This window comes from Mesocricetus auratus, unplaced genomic scaffold (assembly GCF_017639785.1).
Source record: "Mesocricetus auratus isolate SY011 unplaced genomic scaffold, BCM_Maur_2.0 Super-Scaffold_4256, whole genome shotgun sequence".
Classification (NCBI taxonomy): domain Eukaryota; kingdom Metazoa; phylum Chordata; class Mammalia; order Rodentia; family Cricetidae; genus Mesocricetus; species Mesocricetus auratus.
This window is the reverse complement of record NW_024429182.1, coordinates 99,642,580-99,655,865: the sequence shown is the minus strand read 5'-3', so window position 1 is coordinate 99,655,865 and position 13,286 is coordinate 99,642,580. Positions and strand designations below refer to the sequence as shown.

General features: G+C 51.6%; 2 long non-coding RNA genes across 2 annotated transcripts; both read left to right on the top strand.

The window, feature by feature from the left end:
- Positions 1 to 557: 557 nt before the first annotated feature.
- Positions 558 to 3,915, top strand: LOC121144483. Its single transcript, XR_005881854.1, has 3 exons — positions 558 to 864; positions 2,481 to 2,712; positions 3,120 to 3,915. It is a non-coding gene; the product is annotated as an uncharacterized LOC121144483 (long non-coding RNA).
- A 1,571-nt stretch (positions 3,916 to 5,486) lies between these two features.
- LOC121144487 lies at positions 5,487 to 11,261 on the top strand. Its single transcript, XR_005881856.1, has 3 exons — positions 5,487 to 5,996; positions 6,280 to 6,403; positions 7,626 to 11,261. It is a non-coding gene; the product is annotated as an uncharacterized LOC121144487 (long non-coding RNA).
- Positions 11,262 to 13,286: the final 2,025 nt, after the last annotated feature.

Genomic DNA, 13,286 nt, shown 5'->3' with positions numbered 1-13,286 from the left:
GAACGGTACGTGCACAATAAACATAACTTTAAATAGCTTGGAAATGTCAATCACCAGTGTTGGTCAAGGAAGGGTCATCCCTTTGGGGAGCTACTCTTGCCCTCTGGACTCAGAAAGAGGAGCTGTAGAGCAGCAGGCTTGCTGGAGTATGCTCCCCCTTCTTGAGAGAACCTCTTGATTTTATTAAACCTACACCTTTCACTACTGCTTCATCTGTCTTGTTCAATTCTTTGAGACACAAAGAGCATGGACACGGGTTCGTGGGAGGCTTCAGAGTCTTCCCTTCAGTAACATGATTCCCACATGGAACCTGATTTCCAGCATCTCCTGTCCCAGCCACTGCCACAGTCTGGTTGTGTCTGAGACAGTCCTGGTCCTCTAGGGATCTCTGTGTTCCCTCCTCTACAACAGAAGCCAGGCTCTGGGCCCTTTGAGGGTCCAACCTCCAGTCTCCAGACCATAGCTGCTCTCAGTGGCTCTTCTCAATGCATCCCTGTTTGCAAAGGTCTTGCGTCTCTGGCAGGCACTGCTTGCTTAGCTTGAGTATTTCTGTCCCAGTTGCCTGCTTCATATCAACAAGCACCTCTCCCCTGAGCCACTCACAGCCCTGTCCTGTCTGCATCCAATGCCAAGGTCTGGGGATCCTCACTGGGACACTCAGCCTTGGGTTGGCCCAATCATGACTTAGACCCAATCTGGAGCCCCTGGCTTCTCTTCTCCAGACCTTGAAGTAAAGACGGGGTGTGCTCCTTGTCACCAGTGCTGGCAGCCCAGGAGAAGGTGAAGCTGAGGAGCAGATGAAGTTGACTGAATGCCACACTGCCTGCCCCTCCTCAGGACCCCATGGAGGCTTGCAGGACGATGGTATGTGCTAGGGAGGGGCCATCTTGGTGCAGCTGGGGCTGGGTACAGAGACTTCTCTCGGACCATGGCCCATTGCACCTGGTGGTTCTCTGCAAAGCCAGGAAGTCTTGGTGTTTTCAGAAGGAAATGAGCAGGTCGTGTTCGTGAGGAACAGACAGCCCTAGGAAAGGGCTCCAAGGGGAACTCGCCATGGAGGGAGACCAGAGCCTTTCCCTGTGAAGCAATGCAGGCAGGAATTGAGCAGGTCTGACAAACAAATTGGCCATGTCCATACCCTGGTGCTGTTGAGAGATGTCTCCCACCTAGGACAGCAGTTCTCAACCTGCGTGTGGGTTGAAACCCCTTTGGGTTTGTATATCAGATATCCTGCATTATGATTCATAGCAGCAGCAAAATTACAGTTATGAAGTAGAGATGAAGTAATTTTGTGGTGGAGGAGCGCTGGCTTAGGAGAGCTTTCTGACAGGGAGATTCTGAGGGGACCATGTAGGATGAGCTGAGAAGAGAGGGCATTGGACTACTCTTACCGCCTCAGGGACTTCACAAATCAGAGCTGGTGGGGGAGGGGAGGTCATTGCATCCTGCCTGAGAGGCTGAATAGGGGGTTCCAGGCCCAGGACAGCTGCCCAGGGGCTCCAAGGGGCCTGGAGAGTCCCATCAACCCACCATTTACCAACCTGCCTTCCATCATCCAGGCCTCTGCTTAGCAGTAAAGCCAATGCCTGCCCTGTGTGGGAAGGGGTTGAAGACAGAGCAGCTCAGATCCTGCCTCCCAGGGGCTTCAGGCCTTGTGTGTGTGGGTTACAAGACAGCTAGTGACACGGGTGACCTGAGGTGGGTGGCAGGCCCTGACTTCTCTGTGGGCTTGGGGCTTGGACCACTCTAACATGATTCCCGTAAAAGGGGTAGTCAGCCAATGCACGTGTTGTTTGGTGGGGCTTTGCTGTTGTGTGGTTTTTATTTGGTTTTGTTTGGGAGTTTTGCTTGTTTTGTTTTGGTGTTTTAAGACAGGGTCTCACTATGTAGCCCTGGCTGTCCTGTAACTATGTAGACCTCAACTGCAGCAATCCCCCTGCCTCCGCCTCCAGAGCAGAGATTACAGGTGCATGCTACAACACTTAGGACCAATGGTCTTCTTTCTTCATTCTAGCTAGGAGTCCCAGGTGAAGGCCAGATGCGTGGTCACCAAGGGGCCACCCCCTGGCTCATGGTTGGCCTGTCTGCCTGCAGTGCCATCACATGGTGGAAAACAGAGGAAACAGACTTTCTCGTTTCTTCTCTTTACTTCATTTTTTACACTTATTTATTTTTTTGAGTGTAGAGTATATGTAGGGGAGGTGGGACAGCACGCCATGGCAGGCATGTGGAGGTCAGAAGACAATGTGTAGGATTCCTCTCTCTCCTTCGCCAAGTGAGTTCCAGGGATGGGACTCAGGCTGTCAGTCTTGACAGCAAGCACCTTTACCCCGTGAGCCCCCTCCAAGGCCCAAATGTCTCTTCCTAAAAAGGCAGGAATCCCAGCATGGGGGATTGATAATTACTTCCAAAACCTCCACTTTTGGTCACACTGGGGGGCACGGGGATCAACCATGAATTCAGGGAGACCCTGTATGCAGTGCCTTTCCAGCTCGCCTAACTACACACCACCTGTAGCACCATCCTCCACGGCAGAGGGAACTAGAAGCAACCCAGTGGCCCACATAAGTCAAAGCAAAGAGCAGCAGCCCGGGCTCGGACTGCAAAGCTCATGGCTCCTTCACAGAGAGGGAGTGAAGTCCCAAGTGGAAGCTGGCAGAGGCTGTATTGAACTGCCCAGTCTGTCTGAGGAAGATCCTGGCACAAGTCCAGGTGAGTGGAGCCCAGTCCTCCTACTAAGGCCTGGCCACTGCATCCCGCACAGGCCCCTCTCCGGGGCCAGCTGGAAGGACTTCAGAGGCCCTAAGCTGGGAGAGGTGGGAGAGGCATGCAGCTTGGCACTTCTTCAGGGACAGATCCCAGCCCCACAGCCTCTCTGAAGGAGACTGGGCAGAGGTGGGGGCTATGGGACTGGAATGGAATGTGCATTGTCCCCAGAATTTAGATTAGGAGGGTGATCTGGGGAAGGGCCCAGAACAATGGAAACCTGGGGGACCTGCTTCCTGGACAGACAGAGCAGGGGCAGGGAGGGGCAGGGAGGGGCAGGCTGAGGTGAAGGTGCTGCATTGAGACCACCGAACAGATGAGAGGCCTCCTTTCTCCCTCCCTTTTCTCCACAGAACCCAGGAGCTAAGGCCAGGCAGGTCCTACTCACCAGAGGATGCTGAGACATCTGAGGATGCCCAGAGCTCTCCCCTCGAAGTCAGGACTGGTCTAGCAGCCCTGTGGGATGGGCTTAGGGGCAATTGTGGCTCCATTTCACAGACTGAGATCCTGAAGTCCAGAGGCATGGATGTACCACATGCAGTCATTGGTACATGCATCCCTGGGGACATACACCCCTGGGGACACGCACCTCTGTTTTTGTTAGAGTTAGTTCTGGTCAAGAGTCTAGAATGTCTGGCCTAGGTGGAGACCTAACATTCCAGTTGGGCCATGTCATTTTTCAGCCAAGAGAACGGTCCTGTGGTGGTGGGTTCACTTTAAGCCGTGCTAAAGAGATGAGCAGAATAACTAGCCTTTAGTGAGATACACCCTACTTTTCCTTGCAGAATCCCAGCCTTCTAGTGTAGTAGCTTAGGGCTACAGCCACATAACATGTCTAAGTCTGCCCTGCCCATTTTCCTGAATTATTCAGAAAAAGTGTAACTTCTCCTTCTCTCCTTTCTGCCTCTTTTCTAAGCATTATTTCTTTTCAGACCTTCCCTCCAACACTTAGGACTCTCCTACACATTCCCTAAAGCCTCACCTCCCACCCAGATCTGCCTGTCTGCCATGCATCTGCCCTCCATGCCAGCCTAGTGGCATGGCCTTTGTCCTCTCCTCCACTCTTGTCCTCTGGGCAGCTGTGAGGTTTACCGCTTGCCTGCCTCAGGGGTTTTGTTTTAAACTCTAATAAAATGGTCCTTGAGCTTCCATTTTGAGTCCTTTCTCAAATTACTTTATGAATGAAACCTCTAAGGGGCATCCCGATTTCCGCTGTATGATTTTGTCGTTGCCACATGGGTCTTCTCTATGGACAACCAGGTGGTACACTCTTCCCTTATCGTCACCTCAACTCCACAGAACCCAGGAGGCCAGTCACTTCAGGACCAAGAGCTTTTCCACCCCGGAAATGTACCACGGTTTCCTGTCCAGTGCAGGGCGCCCTGGGGCTCGCTCCCCAGCCACTCTCCCTTTCAACAGTTCCTTGGTTTGCCTTGCCCTGGGTTCTTACTCAGGGGTTCGTTCTCAGTGGGTTCTTTTTTCATGTCACTCTTTTGGAGGGCAACAGCTCTTACAGAAATAAAGGGGTCTGGGCTTTGAGGACAAGAACAGCTCTGCCATTTCCACAGTGTGAAGTTGGCCAAGTCACCTCTCCTGGCAGTTCAACAGATGGGAAGAGGGAATATCTAAAATGCCTTATATGAAAGCCCCAAACCCTAGAAGCCCTGAATGTGCTAACCCTCCCCTCCTCATGCCAGACACTCCCTGGATCCTCATGCTCTTTCCATGTGCCATGCTAGCAGGGTCCTGGCTCAGACCTGACCTGTGTTGGGACAGATAAACATACACCCAATACAGCTTCTAGCCTCTGGCCCAGATGTGTCCCTGGAGGTGTTTGCTGGGGCCCTGATGGATGTCCCTAGTGGATTCTCTGTCGCATGAAGAGCCTAGAGCCTGTTTTAGGGTGGATCTAATCAACTTGCCTTATGAGAATGCTGAACACACATACTCTCTCATCATCACATTTTATGTTGCTGTAATGTCTGTGCTCTCCAATACACTCACTCACGTGCACACGTGTGCGCGCGCGTGCACACGCATACATACACACACACACACACACACACACACACACACACACACAGAAATAGAGAGAGAGACACCTTATCATTGCCCTACCTAGTTACTCCATGTACCTATCTGTGGTAGAGTTAGAATGTAATTGAACCCCATAAGCTCATAGGGCAGCACTATTAGGAGCTGTGGCTTTGTTGGAGTAGGAATGGCCTTGTTGGAGGAAGTATGTCACTGTAACGGTGGGCTTTGAGTTTTCCTATGTATCTCAGTTGACTTCCGGTTGCCTTCTGACCAAACTGTCACCAGCACCATGTCTGTCTGCCATGTTCCCCACCATGCTTCCAGCCTAAATAATGATACTGGACTGAACTGATGAAACTCTAAGTGAACCACCTCAATTAAGTGTTTTCCTTATAAGGGTTCCATGGTCAATGTGTCTCTTCACAGAAATAGAAATGCTAACTAGTTTGAGTGTAATTGGCCCCTGTAAGCTCCTAAGGAGTGGCACTATGAGAAGGTGTGTCCTTGTTGGAAAAAGTATGTCTCTGTGGGGGAGGACTTTGAGGTCTCTTTTGCTCAAGCTTTGCTCAGGGTGACCCTCAGAGCATTTCCTGCTGCCTGCAAGATGTAGAATTCTCCAGCACTATGTCTGCCTGCATGCTGCCATGCTCTCCACCATGATGATATGTATTAAACCTCTGAAACTGTGAGCCACCTCAATTAGATATAGTCATGGTGTCTCTTCATAGCAATAGAAACACTAAGGCACTATCCATTATCTCTTCACCCATCTATCCATTCACCACATCCATCCATCATTCATCTATTCCTCCACCCACCCTCCATGTCTCCTCCTCCTACCATCTGTCTACTCATACATCACACCCACCTATCCACTCACCCATCATTGATCCATCCAGCCATCCAGCCATCCAGCCATCCACCCATCCATCTATTATCTATCTATTATCTCTCTGCCCATCTATTCACCCTTCCTTCCTTCCTTCCTTCCTTTCCTCCTTCCTTTCTTTCTTTCCACCTGTCCCACATTTATGAAGAGCCACATTTAGGAGTCCCAAACCTCAGTTTCCTCAGCTCACAAGGCCAAAGGCATAGACAAGGCATCACCAGTGCATCATGATCAGAGTGAGAAGCCCGAACCATAGGAGCCCAGTATGAGTGCCTCAAGGAAGACTTCTAAGAGGAGCTTGAAGGTGAGTTCCAGGGCAAGGGAATCCTGGGGAGCGGGGCTCCTATTTGCTGGATATTGCAAGAGAGACTGGGCAGGGACTTTGTGCCAGCTTTAGTCAGGTGGGCTGGGGTGTTAGTGAGAGGGAGCCTGTGTCTGGCTAAGCTCATCTTGGATGGTCATACTGCCAGCTCCTGTGATGCCATCCAGATAGACCGTGCTGGCCTGTGGGCCCAGATCCTCTTAGGAAAGTCCCGTCCATGCCCCAAGCCTCAACTGAGCACCACTGCTCTCCCTTTACCTCACAGCAGGAAAACCTGGGCAGAGCAAGTCCTCCATGCAGGAAGTGGGCACTCACTCCCCAAACCATCATCCTGACACTTCTGTCAAGGCTCTGGGATCCTCCCCTCCGTGCCTGGCCAAACCTCCCAGGTACTTCCAGCTTCTGTGCCAGTCTCTGTCTTCCTAAGCCCTCAATTCCAGGACAGGCAACCCTTCTTCATGCTCACAGCCTCACCTGGCATCCAGGTGCCAGTCCAGCTCTCAGCCTTGCCCACACCATCCCCCCTGGCATGGAGTGAGCCAGGTTCTTCAGGCCCCAGGGCGTGTCCTGCTTCTTTCTGCCTGGAGCCTCTTGGCGGAGAGTTGGGGAGATGCAGGAGGAGGGGAGCCTGGATGGTTGAGGGGCAGGACAGTGCAGGCATGGAGTAGGACTGGACTGAGCTGTCTGGGCAGGGACCACTTTCTCAGTGCCAGTGGACTCAAAGACTCATGATGTCCAGAGATTTCCAAGGTCAGAGGGAGTCAGTAAGACCCTCCCAGTCCAGCCCAACAAAGCCCCTGCAATTCACAGGGGCCTCTATTGTCATCCTAGAGTCTCAACTTAGGTGCAGCTGGGCACACAATTAGCTGAGACCAACCCTGGCCAGGTTTTCTCAATAAAATTTCTGAGCCCCAGAACATGAAGGGTGGTGAACTAATGCCCTCCCCCACTACACCCCAGGGCTTTCCCATTTCCACCTCTGGCTGTGCAGGCATGCATGACAAGATGTTAGAGGTTCCTAACTGTTCAGCATTGGCATTTCCCATACTCTGGCCCATGGGTCTCTCCCCAAGTTCTTCCAGCCTTGCGTGTGAATCCAGAGGGCTGTGTACAGTCTCAGTTCCCAGGACCTAGAGGTGTCCCTCCAACTAGAGGCTCTAAGAGCCACAAAGGCAGGAGACCACTAAGCAGTATGGATGACAAGCTGCAGGAAGGAAAACATTACTGACCAACAGGGCCCTGAAGTTGGGCTGACTGGCGGCAGCATCCTGTGGCATGTGCTGACCTTGGAGCAGGATGCCCTAGTACCTGCATCTCCTAAAGAGTGCTGTAGAGCTCCATGCCAGCATCAGAGAGCATCATAGGGACAGCATCAGCATCAGCATGAGTATCAGAGAGCATGGTAGGGACAGCTCATCAACACATCTTGGGGGAGCACCATATCTGCATCTCTTGTGGAGCACTATGGGAACACTCCATGAAGCATGGTTTCATGTAGAGTGTCTTAAGAAAGCAGCACCTGGCATGGCTCTCGGCAAGTGTTTAATAAGATGTCCTGAGGTCCTGAGGTCACCTTTCTTTTTCTTTTCTCTTTTTCCACCCCTACGGCAGGGTCTATGTATATCGTCTGGTCTGGAAGTCCCAGTCTCCTCACTTCAGCCTCCTGAGAACTGGAATTACAGGCATGGGCCAGCTTAAGTGGAAACATGTTTACCCCTGTGGCAGTTGGGGCCAGTCTCACTCAAGAGCATCCCGGAGCCCCAGGCTTGCCTTAGATACTTAGAGCCAGTTCAGTATCTCCCTCCTATAAAGGCCTGCAGTCAAGGTCCCCCAATGCCTCACAGCCATTGGTACTGATATCAGAGGGAACCCAGAAGGGAGGCATTATCACACTGTAGCTCTCTAGTGGGCGCTGTGCCCAGTACACTGCACGGCTACCTTCTCAACTTGGTCTTAATGTGCTAACCTGTGCTGTGCAGCCTCCAACCATGCATGCTCAGCCTTCCACCGGCCTCTAGGTCTTTCCTAGAAGCACAGTCCCCCACCCTGCTAGGCATACCTGGCCTGTATTCCAATTCTTCCTCCCCCATAGCTAGGGAGCTGTCATGTAGTCTCTGACAGGGTCATCGCGTCTCATGTCTGTTGTTCAAGTGTCTGATCTGCCCCTGGCCTTCTTCAGTCTTTGAACATGACTCTAGTTAGACCTGGGGTGAGCAGTGCCCAGGCTGCCACACAGGTGCAGGCTTCAGGCTGTTCTTTCCCTAGCCCTGGCCCCCATTTCACCTCTTGAGAGTGTATGCACAAACGCCTGCCGAGTGTCTTCTGTGACAATACATTCCCGAGGTCAGCAAATATTTGCCGCCTGCGGTTCAGCCCACCTGCAGGCCACCCAGGGTAGGAACAGGAGGGAGAGTGGCTAGGAGCCAGCAAGAGGAGGCTGCAGAGGAGGACCCTATCATCTTGGGATTGCATCACTAGAGGCATGGGCACCAGAACCATGAAGGGGGTGTGCCTGGGAGTGCTGCCAGCTTTGGACACCTTGGAACAACTGGAGCTTGTCTGGGGTGGGCAAAGTTAGGTGAGCGGAATAGCTGGCTCCTGGTGAAGTCTGGCTGACTGCTGAAGGCTGCTGGCTGTGTTTGAGATGACTTAAGTGTGTCATAACAACACTGAAAACCTTCAATTGTGGACCATTAGAGCATATACAGAGCTGCAAAGAATAGCATGGGGATTCCCCTACATAGACTACTCCAGGGTCAATGGCCAAGCAGAAGGTCACCACTTCCTTTGCCAGCATGAAGCATGAAGCCTACACTTATGGCAGCATTTTTTATCTCATCACTGGTTTCTCTGGAGACCCTGGTGCTCATGTAAAGTAAGACTGAGGCTGGTCTTGGGGGTCCCTAGACACATTAGGACCTCTTCCACCGGGGCTGGCATTATGGTGGCTGACTGAGTCACCAAAAAGTGGGGGAGTTCCAACTTCTGAGTTCCAACCCTGCTGAAGGAGCCTGCCCATGTGTGTCTCCCTGTGAGGGAGGAGAGTGAGCCCCGTTTTACACATGATGAAACAGAGCTGTAGAGATAGTATTCAGTGGCAAAGGTGGGTTGGGAAAGGGCATCGGGTCCTAAGCCCACCTCAGTCTTTACCAGTGCACACCAAAGAGAAAAATTGTCATTTGACAAAGAGGTGTTAGGATGCTAAGTATCTAATCATTGTCCTCTCACTGTCTGAGGGTCTTATACAGACCATGGTGTGGCACTCCACAGGGATGGTGAGGCATTCCATGGGGACTTGGAGACTTCGGGTACTGAACCACTCACTTCTGATGGAAGGCTGAGGCCAGGGGTGGGCAGGGCTGTCAGAAGTAGTTTTTGTGGCTATCCTTCTCAAGTAGCTCTAAGCACTATGGAAAGATAATGAATTGTCATCCTTGTCTGGCCCTAACACACTGGAAATGGCTTGAATTGGAACATCACAACCACTCTCTGCAGTGATCTTTCTGTCCCCATCTGCGAGGTGGACTTTCTTCCCTGATCATACTTAGGTAGTTAACATTTGAATCCAGGGAGGGTACCCCAAAGTTACTGTGGTCATCTCCACTCTTGTTGGTTGCCTGATTTGCAAGGAGCCTGGGAAAGGCTCTCTTGACCTAGAGTCTCTCATTCCCCTCCAGCTACAAAGGAGGTTTGAAGCATTCCTTTCTTGGAGAGACATTAACTATATAGTCTTCCTCTTTATAAGGTCCCAACAACCATGCAATCCAGCCAAAGTTTACTTAGGGCACCAAAAAGGTTTTGGGCTTCCTTGCAGACACCCTGGGAAGTCTACACCCAGCATGGCTGTTAGGTCCTCCAAGGCCCCATAGATGGAGCCCTCTCTGCTAGGCACCCCAGCCCATGTACTCTAGTCCCTCCCAAGACCCTGAGGCCATGTGCATTTAGGGCAGATGTGACTGAGAGGAGAGGGGCTAATGACCTTCTGCCTCCTTTTGAGGAAATGACAACAATCATCCAGCTGGCTCCTCATGGCCTCTTGCAAGCAGGCACAGCTGATTCGATAAAGGTGACAACTGTTTTACTTGGAGGACCACATTTTATAACACGGCCATTTCAGCATGTGTGGGAATAGGAGGTTCAGGCTTGTCTCTGTCTCTCTGGCTCTGCTGAGATCCCCTGCATTGGGGCATGGGCTCCGGCCAGGCCCATCTGGTGCAGGTGGGTCTTCTCTTTCCACCCTGTCCACAGAGCCAGCAGACTACAGCATCTACAGACCGTGACCCCTCCCTGCAGAAATCATCTCAGCCATCCCTGCCAACACCCCAGCACCTCAGTGCACTTGGCAAGTGGGCTGCCTGCCTTCCTGAGCCCCCCCAGGGACCACCTGGGGGTGGCGGTGGGGGGAGGCCTCGGATGGAGCCACAGGCTGGTGCTCATGCTCAGCAGGCCATCTGTGCTGCTGTGTGCCCTGGGCACAATACTAGGGCTCCCTGAGCTCCTCTGGCTTCACCTGACCTTCAGCAGGTTCAGGAGCCAAGCTGTGCAGATAGGCCTTACCCAGCTGGGTGCTGAGCAATGAGAGGGGCATCTGTTAGACTTTGCTTTCTCCCACGACCCATTCCTCCCTCCCACCCTTCCCCAGTGATCCCTGCCGTCACGTCACATTGACAAGGAATGCTCTTCAAGGACCATTGCCCCCACTCGAGTGCTGGCTTTGTACACATCCCACACAGGGAGCTCAGACAGTCCCAGGCAGGCGGCCCCTAGGGACCTGTCTGTCCAGCCTATAAGACAGAAGCAAAGAGGCCAGGTGGGGAAATTCAGGGGAGAGAGGCTGCGGGCTGCAGGGAGGGCGGGGAAGGCACAGTTCTGCACACAGAGGTTGGGTTTGAATTGCCCTAGAGCCCTGGGGTGTGGAGATGTCTATAGGCCTTTAGGTTGTATACTGCACAAGGGCCAACTGAGAAGCCCATAAACGTCCTGCATCTAGACACATTTGTCTCCCACTGGAGCCTCCGAGACCTCGCAGTCACTCCCTTGGGCCTGGGTCCAGCAAATTGGAACCATGTATGGGGCAGAGTCGCTGGGACGCTGACATGAGACAGCCTTGTGTTGCGTGGCATGGCTGTGGATTTTGCACAGTTGAAGGCTGAGCTCTGCCTCTTCCCAGCTGGGCGATCTTGAGATAGTTCGTGAACTTCTCTGAGCCCTTTCCCCAGCATTTAAACAAATAAAGGTATAAAACTGGCAGAGTGAAGCTTGCCAATAGCTTATGTACTTTTTCCATATGAACATAGCTGCGCACACCTCTCTAAAAAGTTCCCTTGTGGAGCTTCTGTTTCTTCACCAAAAAAGAGGGGGGGGGGGAATGATAGCTTCACAGAGCACTGGAAAGGCAGAACAAGAAGAGGCCTGTCACACCCTGGGTCAGGTGTCCTGCATGCAGCCTGTGCCTGATCCACAGGGGGCTGTTACTTCCCTCCCAGGTTTGCTCAGCAAGTTCCGCATACACTAGTTTCTCCAAGAGCCTGTATTTTACCCCTAGAAAACTAACCCTACATCTACAGCTACATGAACTCACTCCACCCCAAACTGCACACAAGCATTTTTAGGGATCTCTTTACCTCCCCAATGGCCCCTGACTCATTTCACATTTGTCAGGAAGAAATTGAAGGCACTGGCCCTTCCTCCCCTGGAACACTCCAGGGACACTCCCGGATCAGATGAGAGCAGAGGGGACAACAGAGAGAAGAATAAATCTTGAGACAAAGTCCCTCAGTTCCTCTACCAGTACAGACTGATGCAGCTGAGAGCGATACAGCCTTGAGTTGGCCAGAAATGACAGGAGCACTGCAGTCTAGGTCTGGATAGGAAATGCTCCTCCCAGGAAATAGGAGGCCAGCGCAGCCACAGTCAAGGTCCCGGGACCTGGAATTATTATCTATTGGTCAGCTCTGGTCCTACACTCCAGCTACCTTCCTCTGGGTGTCCCACCAGGAAGCCTGAAGCCTTGTGTGGGCATGAGTGCCCCCTGCTGGGCAAGGATATGCCCCGAGGATAAAACATGGCCTGAAGACAGGTAGGTAAAGGTTGTCATCTGTGCACACACATATGCATGTGTACTACAAATAATCAATAAATATAAAACATAATAAAAATATAAAATTAAAAAGATAAACCTTCCTGGGCTGTGGTGGTGGCACACGCCTTTAATCCCAGCACTCAGGAAGCAGAAGCAGGTGGATCTCTGAGTTTGAGGCCAGCCTGGTCTACAGAGCCAGTTCCAGGACAACCAGGGCTGTTACACAGAGAAACCCCCGTCTCAAAAAAAAAAAAACCAGTCAAACAAACAAACAAACAAAAAGGATAAACATTTAAGAGACAGAGCCTGCAAGAGACAAACAGTAAATGGACTAAGCAGCTTTGTTTCAGCTCACGGTTTGAAGGTGTAGTCCCTCATGATGGGGAGGGCACAGCAGCAGAAGTGGGAAGCATATTGCACCTGCAATCAGGAATCGGAGAGCCATGAGTGACTGCTCAACTCATTCTCTCCTTTTTACTCAGTCCAGCTCTCCAGCCCATGGGATGGGGCTGCCCTCATTCAGGGTGGGTTTCCCACCCTCGGTTAAACCTTTCTGGAAACATTGTAACAGGTATACCAAAAGGAGCGTTTTCATGATGACTTTATATTCAGTCAAGTTGACAGTGAAGCTAACCATCACAAGGTCATTACTGGCTTTCCTCTCTCTGGCTTCCTGTCTGGCCATGTGATCACTTCTTTGCACAAGTGCCCCACAACATAGCATCATCCAGCATGAAGTAGGTGATGTGTATAGAGGGCTGTTTCGATCTCTGCCCTTCAAAACTGTGAGCTAAAGAAATCTCTTTTCTTGGTTAGTTACCCAGCCACAAGGATTTCCTGATGGTAATGGGAATGGAGTGATATTGAAGCTTCACTCCCTCTGGGATCTCAATTGTTCTTTGTCCTTTAATCTGATATAGTCTCAGTCTAGGAATTAGTATGTGGACATCCTTGGAGTAGGAGGTCTGTGACTCATCCACATCTCCTCCCATGGCCAGGACTGGGAGGCTCTGTGATCCCTGTTCATCAGAAAAGCTGGTTAACGTCGCGTACTGGTAGCTCTACGTGTCGCCTCTCTTCCCTTCACGTTTGAGTTGTTGCAGTGCCCCAATTCTCTTTCTGTCAGTGCGCAATCATGACTTGTTGCAGACAACGAGACCCAAAGACTAATCTAACTTTGAAGGAAGAGA